We start from the raw sequence: 10,806 nt of genomic DNA, 5'->3' as shown, positions 1-10,806 counted from the left end.
CGGAGCAGGCCCGCGGCGCTTCCCTCGCTCAAAGGCTGCTGGGCACACAGGGACGCTGGACGCCCTCCTGTGCGCTCAGCCGCAGAGATCGGGAACTGTTGGGGTCCGGCTGGGTCTTCCCGGTTACGGTTGCCATGACGCGCTTGGGGGTTCCACCAGCCTTTGTCTGGAATCAGGGCGGGGGCATCGCCCCAGCTCCCCGCCCAGGGCCCACAGCCCCACTGAGCCCAGCCTGGGCCTGCGGAGCCACACGAGGCGGCACGGGGGGCCCTGCCCGAGGGTGGCAGTGTCACCGTAATTGCAATGAAACTCTCTAACGAAACGGAGCATTAAGAAGCAGGCATTCCTTATTGAGGTGCTAGATGCACGGGAAATCCTCCCACCTAGCGTGCATACTGGTCTAAAAATCTGGACAGAATGAATTCAGTAACTTCGTACGTAATCATGAAAAATTCACAGAATATTGATACACTGTCATTACTTTTTCTAGAAATCATTATAATATTCCCCACCCACTTGTGCATGATCAGTATTTTGAGTTGAGCGTTGTCTGGTGGTCCTGGGGGTCGCCAGCGCGCCCCCTCCTCCACTCCGTTGGTTGAGCTTTCCTTAAAACTCTCCACGCGTGCTGTTGAGAACAGGTCACGGTGCTCCTTCCTCTTCTTTACCCCTCAAGTTCTGCCTCAGGACCCGTTCTATGCTTTGTCCTCGCGGCCAGCCTTCGTTCTACCATCCCTCTCCACCACCAGAGCTGTGCCAGGCTGACTTTTAACAAGGAGAATAAGACATTTTCCCGACAATCCTAAAACTCCCAGTTCTCTCTGAGGATTAACAGGTGACATAGGAAGTCTGTCCTATGTGACTGCAGGGACACGGACAGCAAACACCGCCTAATATCGCTACAACAGACAAAAAACCACGTTGTTCTAGAATTACATTGCTTAATCATTTTATAACAGCAGGGCCGGGAAGGAAGCAGTGCGGGCACAGAGGGGTCGGTGCGAATTTTTCATGGTGTGTGGCTATTTCTCACACAACCAAAGCAGGAGAATGCGAAAGGGAAGAAGACAACTTCTTCCCACCCCTCCTCTTCCCGGGCTCAACTTTATATTCAATTATCTCCACCTCCTTTCCCCACTCCAAGCGGCACAGGGGGGAAGAGGGAATGCGGGTTATGGTCAGGCCATCACACGTCGCTTTACGCCACCCCTTCCTCCTCGGGGCAAGAACTCCTCACATTCCCCCCCTGCTCCAGCAATGAATCCCTCGCGCGGGCTACAGTCCTCGATAAACTGCTCCAGCGTGGGTCGTTTTTCCACGGGGTGCAGTCCCTCCCGAACAGCTGGCCCAGCGGGCCCTCCACGGGCCACAGCCTGCTTCAGGCCTCTGCCTGCCCCGGCGTGGGGCCCTCCATGGGCTGCAGGGGGACAACCTGCTCCACCATGGGCTGCACCGCAGGCTGCAGGGGAATCTCTGCCCGTAGCAGCATTACTGCTCCCCCTCCTTCACTCCCCTTGGCGTCTGCAGCCGTTCCTCTCACAAAAAATTCTTCACAACAGGCAGGCAGACGCCTCTCAGGTTCCCGTCACATCGTCCATCTCATCTCCCCTCCACTTCTTGCAGCCGAGCTGGGCTGAATGGGGCCAAGATGGCTGCCCCGGGGGAGGCCGGAGGCTGAGGGCCACAAGGCCCACAAGGCTCGCTGCCCCCACTCAGCTTCTTCACAACTTCTCTCTTTTTTTCTTTTTATTTTTCCCCTTCTTAAATACGTTATCACAGAGGCCTTGTCAGGGAACGTTCTGCTACCAATTAGCTCGGCCCTGGCCAGCGGCAGGTCCGCCCTAGGCCCGGCCGTGTCCACTGGACAAAGGGGAAACTTCTAGAAGCTTCTTGCAGAAGCTGCCATCACAGCCTCCCCCACGCTGAACAAAACCAACACACCCAGGTTGTGTTTAAGCCCAACCACGTTTTTAAGAGTAGATTTTTCCTGTGAGCAAGAGTGTGATTTTTTTAAAAAAAAAAAAGCTGTAAATAAAGGTGGTTTTATTTTTTGGGTTTATTATTTTTTTTGAATAAAACAGATTCTTCCAGAGCTCCGGTCAGGCTGAACCTTGCAGAGGGCAGAGCCAGGTCCTGGGAAGCCTTCAGTTTCAGGTGTTGCCCACTGGAAAGAGCAGCAGTCCTGCCGTTCTGCAGAAGATGCTGGCTCTTGTAGGGCTGAGGTCTCTCTTCTCCTCTTTGACTTGGGGAAGTGGGCATGCCTCAGCCCGCAGAGCGTCGTGGGGCTGGGGCTGCGGCTTCGTCTCTGTGGGAGCAGAGTCCCCACTGGGGGCTGAGTGCCATCACCTCCTCCACGCCCTCAGCACCTGTGAGATCCGTCGCCGCAGATTAAACCTGGGCCTCCGCTGCCTTTCTTGGAGGATGAGGGTGACCTGAGACGCCAGGGAACGGACCGGGAGGCTGGTGTCGTTCTTTGCCTCTTCAAGGACTGTGGGGACAAAGCAGCAGGGGTGAGGTGACAGCCCTTTGTCCCCTCCAGGCAGGGCACATTGCAGCCCAAGATTCCTGGGGCTAGGAGGGAGCCAGGGGGCAGGTGGCTGCGCTGGGGCTGCTGGTCAGGAACAACCCCATCCAGAAACACCCCCCTCCCCACAGACGCAGTGGCAGCAAAGCCCCCTTTGGCCGGGCTGGGGGGGAGCCCTGGCCGGGAGTCCTTCGTCCTCCCCGCTGCCCTTACTCACTCTGGATGATGTTCTCCATCTTCTCGGGCTCATTCAGCTGCCGCCCGATGAGCCCTGGGGGGACACAGTGTGTCGGGGACCCCACCGCGTGTTAGGGACCCTGCCATGCAGCCTGCCTGGCCGCACAGCTCCCCGGGGAGGTGCAGCATCGGGGAGGGGGTGGATGAGCCTCCTGCCAGGGGTGGGAGGGGTGAAGGGGTGCCCAAGAGAGGCAGGGACCCCAGGGCTCGTGGCTCACCGATGAACCTGACAGCTTCTCGCCGCAGGGTCTCCTGTGGGCTCTGCAGGTAGGGCTGGCTCTGGCGCAGGTAGACCTCGGCCCTGCTGCTCTTCCTGGCCAGCTGGAGGGAGGAGAACGGCGCAGGATTGGTGCAGAGCTGGCCCCGAGTCGGGCTGTCCCCCTGCCCAGGGCCACCCTCCTTCCCCCCAGCTCCCTGCCGTGCGGCATTGGGTTTTGGAGGGAGCAGAGGGCTACCCGGGGACACCAGGGCGCCATGCTGGTGGCAGGGTCCCCTTTGGGACCCCGGGGCCGAGGACAGCCTGGAGCAGAGCCTGCTCTGGGAGGCTGTGTGCAGCCGTGGGGGCACAGCCCTCCGTCCCCCGCGCTGGGCACAGAGCAGGGCTCACCCAGGGAGGATGGCGGGGGTGTTGGGGCCGTGCTTACCAGGCACTCGCTGATCCTCCACGCCTGCGTGGTCTTGGCCAGCTGCGCCAGCTGCCTCCACTTTAGGAACAGGCCAGCGCAGTGGAGGGCTTCCTGGGAGGCCTGGTGAGCAGCAGAGATGCCACCACCATCAGCAGGGCCACAGGAGCCCGTGTCCCCCCTCTTGGCAGGGCTCAGAGCCTGTCCCGGCCCGTGCCGGGAAGAGGCACCAGCTGGGCACTGATGCTGCCCCCGGGTTCGGCATCTCCCAGGGGGAGATCAGGGCAGCCACCCTCTCTGGCTGGAAGCCCGTCGGGGCTTCAACGTTTTGGTCAGGTTGGGAACCCCACCTTGGCCACGTTCTTGTTCTCGTCATGCAGGTGAAAGAGCAGTGGCAGCAGGCTGTCCCACACCACCTGCTTCATCTTCTTCTTTTCAGCGCGTGCCACAACCCCCATTGTGCTCTGGAAGAGCTGGATGGAGAGCTCCCGCACGGTGTCCGACTCCTGGGGGAGGAAGGGATGGGGAGCTCAGCCCCAAGCCCGTGCTGAGCAAGGGGCTGAGGTGGAGGCGGAAAAGCGGAGGCAGGCAACCCTGCTCCAAAAGGCAGTGAGCTGTGGCACGCAGAAGGTCACCCAGAGGGGCTGGGGTCCCCGGGGCTGAGGGCTGGTGAGGGAGAGCCTGTGGAGGGCTGGGGGATGCTGCCAGGGCAGGGTGGGGATTGGTGGGGCTCAGCATGCCTGCTGCTGTCCTGCCAGCAGCGTCCTCTGCAGCAGGGAGGCTGAGCCGGGGTGAGTCTATGCAGGGGCTCTGGGACGCAGCACGGAGCCACGGAGGGCAGCAATGGGGTCTGGGGGCTGTCGGGCAAAGCATCCCCCTGCAGAGCAGGAGGGCTGCGCTGGGAGGTGTGAACGGAGGTGCCTGGTGAGGGGGGCACGGGGCTCTCCCCCAGCCTTACGTGGTCAAAGAGTGGCTGGAGCTTGCTGGCCAGCAGCAGGGCGGTGAGGCTGGGCGCGTTCCCCTCCAGCAGCTGGAGCATGTTGCTGAGCACAAGCAGGGCCAGGGCGGCGGCGTCACCGTCAGCACTCTGCAGCTGCTCCATGACGTGCTGCATCAGGACGAGGGTTCTCCTTGCCTGTGTGAGACACGCCACCTCCTTGTTGTTAAGCAGCGACCTCGGTGAACATCGGGCACCCTGCCGGCTCCTGGGCAGGCAGCGCGGGTGAGGAGGGCAAGGTCCCCGGCGGACAGGGCTCACCAGCACAGCCGCGTTACCCACCGCCCCCTGCTCCACCCCAGGCTGCTATCCCAGCTGCCCCCGACTCACCGTGTCAGGCCTCTCGGTGAGCCTGAGGATCCCCCTGAGCACCAGGCTGGACATCCCCAGGCACTGGCTCTGCAGGTACATGGGGAAGATTGCCAGGGCACGGTCCAGCTCTTGGCTGAGGTCGGTGCAGTCCAGCGTCTGAAACACACGCAGCGGGAGCTGGTGAGGTGAGGTGCCGGCTCTGACCGTCAGCTCAGGGCCAGGACGCCAGGGCAAGACCAAGCCCAGACGGAGGCGGCAGGGATTGCGGAGAGCCCCCGTGCCCCACACCACACCGTGTTGGTTGTTCGCGTGCCCCTCCACAATGCCGACCGGAGGCCACCCGCTGCCCCGGCTCCCCTCGTAGCGGTGGGCGTGGGAGAGCCGAACGTCAGAGGGAGCTTGGAGCAGTGCCATTAGGCTCACCTCGATGAGGAAAACCATGAGGGCCATCTCCCAAATGGGGTCTTCCACCCTGAGGAGCTGTACCAGATGGTGGAAGATGGAGGTGCGCAGGTCTGTCGGGGTCTTCATCATCTCCCTGGCAGGGAGAAGGAGGCACCGTCAGGCTTGAGCCAGGTGCGCACATCTCTTTGGGGTTTGCCCCAGTCTGGACATCACCAGTCTGCAGCACTTTCTCCGAGCAATGGGGACGCCCCTGCCATCAGCCCAAAAGGAGGGTGTGGCGTGCCCGGTCCCTGGGGAGCGTGGAGAAGGGGCTCTCACCTGGCCACCACGCGCACTCCCGTGAGGTGGCTCTGGGCGCTGAGCAGGGCCTCCCAGCCACCCAGCGTCTCGATGGCCACCACCTGGCTCTCATAGCCCATGCTGCACAGCAGCCGTTTTGTGGAGTGCACCATAGACCTGCACAAGGAGAAACGCCCAGCTCCCACCGGGACCCCCAGCTTGGTTCCGGGTGGCTGGCAGGGATGAGAGGACAGGGATGGAGCACCTGATGGGAGTGAGCATATTCTCTTGGTGATGCTTCCAGAAGATGTACACCTCCTGCGGTGTCAGCTTGGTGGTGAACGACACTTGGATCAGCATCGCCAGGAAGAGATGGGGGAAAATCGCCTCCACATCCTGGAGGCAGGGGGACTCATCCGCCTGATTCGCCCCCACCTCCTGCAGCAGGATCTCGCTTATGGCCCTGGCTGCCTGCGGAAGACACCCAGACACCAAGTTGTCGCCGTGTCCCTGGGGAGGTCAAGGCTCAGGGTGGGCAGGGAAGGGGAGCGGGGGCCCCGCACAGCTGAGAGCAGCTCCAGAGCTCAGCGAGGCCTCATCCAGCAACTCACAGCCAAGGAGAGGATGTGTGCATTGTCCTTGGGGGAGGTTTTGCACAGCGACGGGCTCATCAGCGTGCTGAGCAGCTCCCCCAGCACCCTCTGCGCCGCCTGGGGCTCAGAGAGCATCACCTTCCACATGTCCACAGCGACACTGCGGGAAGCCAGGGCTCTGTCAGCGGGGACACGCCGGAGGATGGCCGGGCTGAAGTCCCTCGGGAGGGTCTTGGGGCCCCTCTCCCAGCGTGAGAGGAGCCCCAAAAGGCTGATGGAGCCCATACCGGGTGCACATCGGGGAGCACTGCAGCAGGCTGGCCACCATCTCGCTGGGGTGTTTGCCCGTCAGCACCAGCAGGGCCCTGTCCAGGCTGTTGCGGGCTACCACTGCCAAGATGGAGGGCAGGTTTCTGTAGATGGCCCCCACAATCTTCAGCAACTGGAGGGGAGACACAGGTGGGAGTGAGGACGTTAGCAGGGCCAGTGCGACCACGTCCCCAGCTCCTGCTGGGAGCTGCTTCCATTTCCGTTGCGGTGTGCCGGCTTGAGACAGCCTCAGCGCTGGCCAGGTGTGGAGCCGGGGGAGGAACGGTGCCCCGCTGGGCCAGACCATCGGCCGTGTCAGCCATGGCTGCTCACCTGTTCCTGCCGGAAGTCAGACTCCTCCACAAGAACCTCCACCATGTGGGCAGCCACCTTGATGCTGTAGGTGCTTTCAGCTCTCAGGCTCTTGATGGCCATGAGCATGACGTCTACCCGGTCAGAGGGCCTGAGGTATTGCACAAACATCTGCAGGAGGAAGTAGAGGAGGGGAGATTTGTCACCTAGAGTGTCACCCAGAGCATCTCGGCTGTGCAGTGAGAGTGGGACACAGAGCCAGGCTGCGCTGGGAAGCAGAATTGACCCCGGGGGTCAGAGTCTCGTGGGGAACCGGAGCTTGCTTGGGGCCTTTGCCCAGTTGCTCCTCAGGAACAGCACGAGCACTCCTCATCTCCATGCATCATCCGTCCCTTCACTCACGCTGACCAGCCAGGAGCCAAAGTCACTTCTTACCATGAAGGTTTTTTTGGTGTGCCTGATTCGCAAAACGTGCCAGCACCGCTTCTCTTGCCAGAAATTCTGAACCTGCTGCTGCTGCTGCCGGATGACATGCAGGGTGAGGCCAGGATCCCCCCACCTGCCTGAAGAGAAGGAAAATCCATGCGCTCAGAGAGAGGGTGCAGAGCTGGAGGTGCTCTTACAGAGCGTGGGGCTGAAAAGTGGCTGGCAAAGAAAGAGGGCACGCAGCCAAGTCCAGCGAGCATATACCCAGGGAGGTCCAGGGCTCTTGCGAGCGGGGATGAGGGGAAATGTCTTTTCGGCCTGCAGGCAGGCAGGCGAGTTGGATCTGGCTTTCTCTCGCCGAGGAGAGTGGGCCCTGGCTGCCCACACCTGGGGGGAACCAGCCCGACATGGCTTCTCTTACTTTTCTGCTGGAGGATGAAGACGTGCAGGTGATAGAGAGCCTCTGCAGCCTGCTCGCAGGTCCTGCTGTCCTTGGAGGCGCAGCAGAGGGTGAGGTGTCCCACCAGCCTCCCTAGCATCACAAACCTGTGCGCCTTGGGACACTGATGTCTGAAGCGCGTGGCTTGTGCAAAGCAGGGGCAGAGCTGGGGAAGAGAAGCAGCACGGGCACAGGGTGAGGCCGGGCACAAGGCGAGCCCCAGATGCTCCCAGAGCGGTCAGGCAGCAGCCCAGAGCAGGGCAGGGCTGGCGGCCCCAGGGTGCTGCCTGTCCCTGTGCTCTAGGAGAGAGCAAGAGCAGGACAGGAGCAGGGCAAAGACCCCGGCTCCCCACCTCCTGCTGGTTGGGCGCCCAGCTTCCCTGGGGGGCGCCGGGGCTCAGGGGCACAGGGATGGGGCCTGGGGCTGCCCAGAGCACGAGCTCGGTACCTGCGGCAGGGTGTAGGTGGTGATGAAGTTGGTGAGCTCAGCAATCCGTGTCACGGCCCTCTCCTGCACCGCTGCCGGCTGGGAATCGGTGAAGGGCAGCAGGAACTGGGAGGAGAAAAGCTGCTGGTGTGCCAGGGAGGTGGCTCGGCACAGCACGGCACCGTGCTTGCCTGGCCAGGCTTGCTCTGGGGCAGTGCCGGGGATGGGGCACGCATCCGTCTTGCCCCTCGCAGCAGCCTGCTGTGGCCAGGCAGGTCACTGCATCCCGCTCCTGCCGCTGCCTCTGCTGCCTTCCGCTCACTGCCCCCGCGAAAAAAAGTCCCTCTGGCCCCCACCCACCCACCCCAAGGCTTTGAGGTGACCGCCTCCCTGGGCACCTGCGCTGGGGGCTCTGGGATATGGCCCACGGTGAAGCCAGAGGCGGGGAGCCCCTGGGCTGGGCTTCCCTTGCCACGCAGGCAGGTGCATCTGGGAGGGAGTGTTGGGCAGGACGGGCAGCGGGCAAGGCTGCAGGGGTGGGGTGAGCTGGGGCAGGAGGAGAAGGGGCTTTGTCACCCAGCCAGAAGGCAGGGGGCTGGGGCGGGGGACACGGCAGGGAAGGAGGCACGTTCCCTGCCCCCCTCCCTGCAGCAGGTGCTGGGGGGGCACCGCTCCAGCTGGGGGTTACTGCCCGTGGGAACCCTGTGCCAAGGCCAGACCTGCAAGATGTTCTGCAGCTCCAGGAGGCCGACGCTGTCGGCGCTGTGTACCAGCGTCTGCAGCATGCTGTCCACCGCGGCCAGGGTCTGCAAGGGGAGGTAGAGTCTTGGGGGCAGCCCTGGAAGCCTGGGCTGGGATGGCCGTGGCCCCGCGGTGCCCAGGAAGGGACCTCGGGGTGGGGGAGCTCTCTGTCGCTCACCCCAAGGTGGCATACCTTGGAGTAGAGAATAGCCTCGGGGCCCCGGCTGCCCGCCTGCGGAGGCAGGTGGAAGACGCTGCCGAGGCAGGTGCAGACGAGGCTGTTGCTCTTCTCCTGCAGAAGCAGCCTGGCTCTGCTGTGGGGACAGAGAGGTGCTCTTCGGACCCAGCAAGGAGGAGGCAGACCCCGGGCTGGGAGACCTGGGCTGATCCCCACGCTGCAGGGGACACCTCAACCCCCTGTGACACTGAAATTCCCCTTTGCGCTGAAAAGCCCGCGGCACGCCCTGCCCTGCTGCCCGCCTCCCTGCGGGAGCCAGGACTGCGGACACCCCCCACTCAGGGCCGTGGCCGTGGCAGCTGCCGGGCACCGGGGACGCCAAGCTGGGGGCTTGGGCAGTTACCTCATGGAGGTGATGGCCAGCATGGCTTGCTGCCGCACCGCGGTGCCCAGGTGGCCAGCGGGCTCCTCTAGCAGCAGCGCCTGGGGAGCAGAGCAGGGTGGGACAGGTCAGGACACGGCAGTTGTTGGGTTCAAGTCGCGGCTCCAGCTGGGCCACCTAGCTGGCTTTGGAGGATCTCCCAGGATGGAGACACGGAGCAGTGCTCATGCGCATCCCCGCTACCTCCTGTCCCCAGGGCTGGGCCCCTGCCCATGCCCCTGCCCCTGCCCCTGCCTCAGCCTGGCTGGCCGTCCCCACACCTTGATGGTCTCCATCATCTCCCACTGCCAGAGGCAAAGTATGCTCCACAGCCCGGAGTCCACCTTGGCGATGCTGCAGATGGTGCAGATGGCAGCCAGAAACTTCAGCTTCTGGTCCTCTTCCTGCCAGCCAGGGAGGGCACGGACAGACAGACAGCGTCAGGAGGGAGAGACAGCCGGCGGGGCCTCGCACGGCCCCTGGCACCTCCCGAGCATGGGATGGGGGAACAAAGAGCGGCCGGGACATGTGGGCGCAGCCTCGTAGAAGCGGCTGTGGATACCTTTGGTGTGGTCGCGAGGCAGGCTCGGATGGTGGCCAGGGTCTCTTCCCCTTCCTCCCTGGGCTCAGCTGAGGCGGAGCAGTGCGAACCTGGCCAAGAGAGAGCAGGCAGGGCTGGGGACAGGCAGGGGGGACAACCGCAGCCCTGTGCCCAGCTGCCGGGGATGTCAGCAGCCCTGGCTCAAGGCTGGGACACAGATGTCCCCTGTGCGCCCCAGGGGAGAGGGCACAATGCCGGAGGGCAGCACGGGGAGGGGGCCTGGGCATGCCCGGGCCAGGGAGGCGCCGGCAGCGGGCGGCAAGGAGGGTCCCTGTCCCGGGGATGCCATGACAAGGCTGGCTGCCTGGCTGCTGCGCCGTGGGAGCCCCGAGGGCAGGGCAGGCAGGGTGGGCAGCCCCCTGCCCGCAGCGCCCACACACTCACCCGCCAGCAGCGGCTGCACTCGGCTCTCCTCGCTGGGCTGTGGCCTGGAGGAGCGAGCCGGGGCAGCTCCCCTCTCCTCCCAGGCAAGCTTGGGGCGCTCAGGGGGCCTCCTGTCCATCCTGCGGGAGGGACAGACGGAGGAAAGGGGTGAGGGGGACCGCGCAGCACCCGGGGCTGCCCGGCCAGGGGCAGTGGGGCACAGGCGGCCCTCCTCAGGGGGCTCCTCGCTCCCACCCTGTCCCAACACTGTCCTCCCAGACGCCGTGCAGGCCGGGCCGGCTGACACAGGGTGTCACAAAGCGCCCCAACTTCAGCCCCCCAAGCCCGCTGATCCCCCCCTGCCCCGGACTCCTCCTGCTGCCCCTGAGCCCCATGAACCCATCCTTGCCCCGGGGCAGACAGGACTGACTCCCTCCTCCTCCTCCTCCTGCAATGGGGCTGGGCTTCATCTGCACCAGGGGCATCTCCGTTCTCGCAGGGACCTCCCTGTCCCCCATCCCCTGGCTCCCCGGGGCCTGATGCCACCCCCACCTGTGGCCGGGTTGAGCTGGGGCGCAGCCCCCAGCCCCTCGGCACGCCGAGGCTCTTAGCTCTCACA

At 63.9% G+C, this 10,806-nt stretch overlaps 1 pseudogene; it reads right to left on the bottom strand.

Annotated features, from left to right (window-relative positions):
- Window positions 1–28: 28 nt before the first annotated feature.
- LOC147599514 (maestro heat-like repeat-containing protein family member 7) lies at window positions 29–10,672 on the bottom strand (annotated as a pseudogene).
- Between the last annotated feature and the right edge of the window lie 134 nt (window positions 10,673–10,806).

This window comes from Chlamydotis macqueenii, chromosome 10 (assembly GCF_036417535.1).
Source record: "Chlamydotis macqueenii isolate bChlMac1 chromosome 10, bChlMac1.mat, whole genome shotgun sequence".
Lineage (NCBI taxonomy): Eukaryota > Metazoa > Chordata > Aves > Otidiformes > Otididae > Chlamydotis > Chlamydotis macqueenii.
Note: the sequence above shows the minus strand (reverse complement) of the source record. Positions and strands in the feature narration are given on the sequence as shown.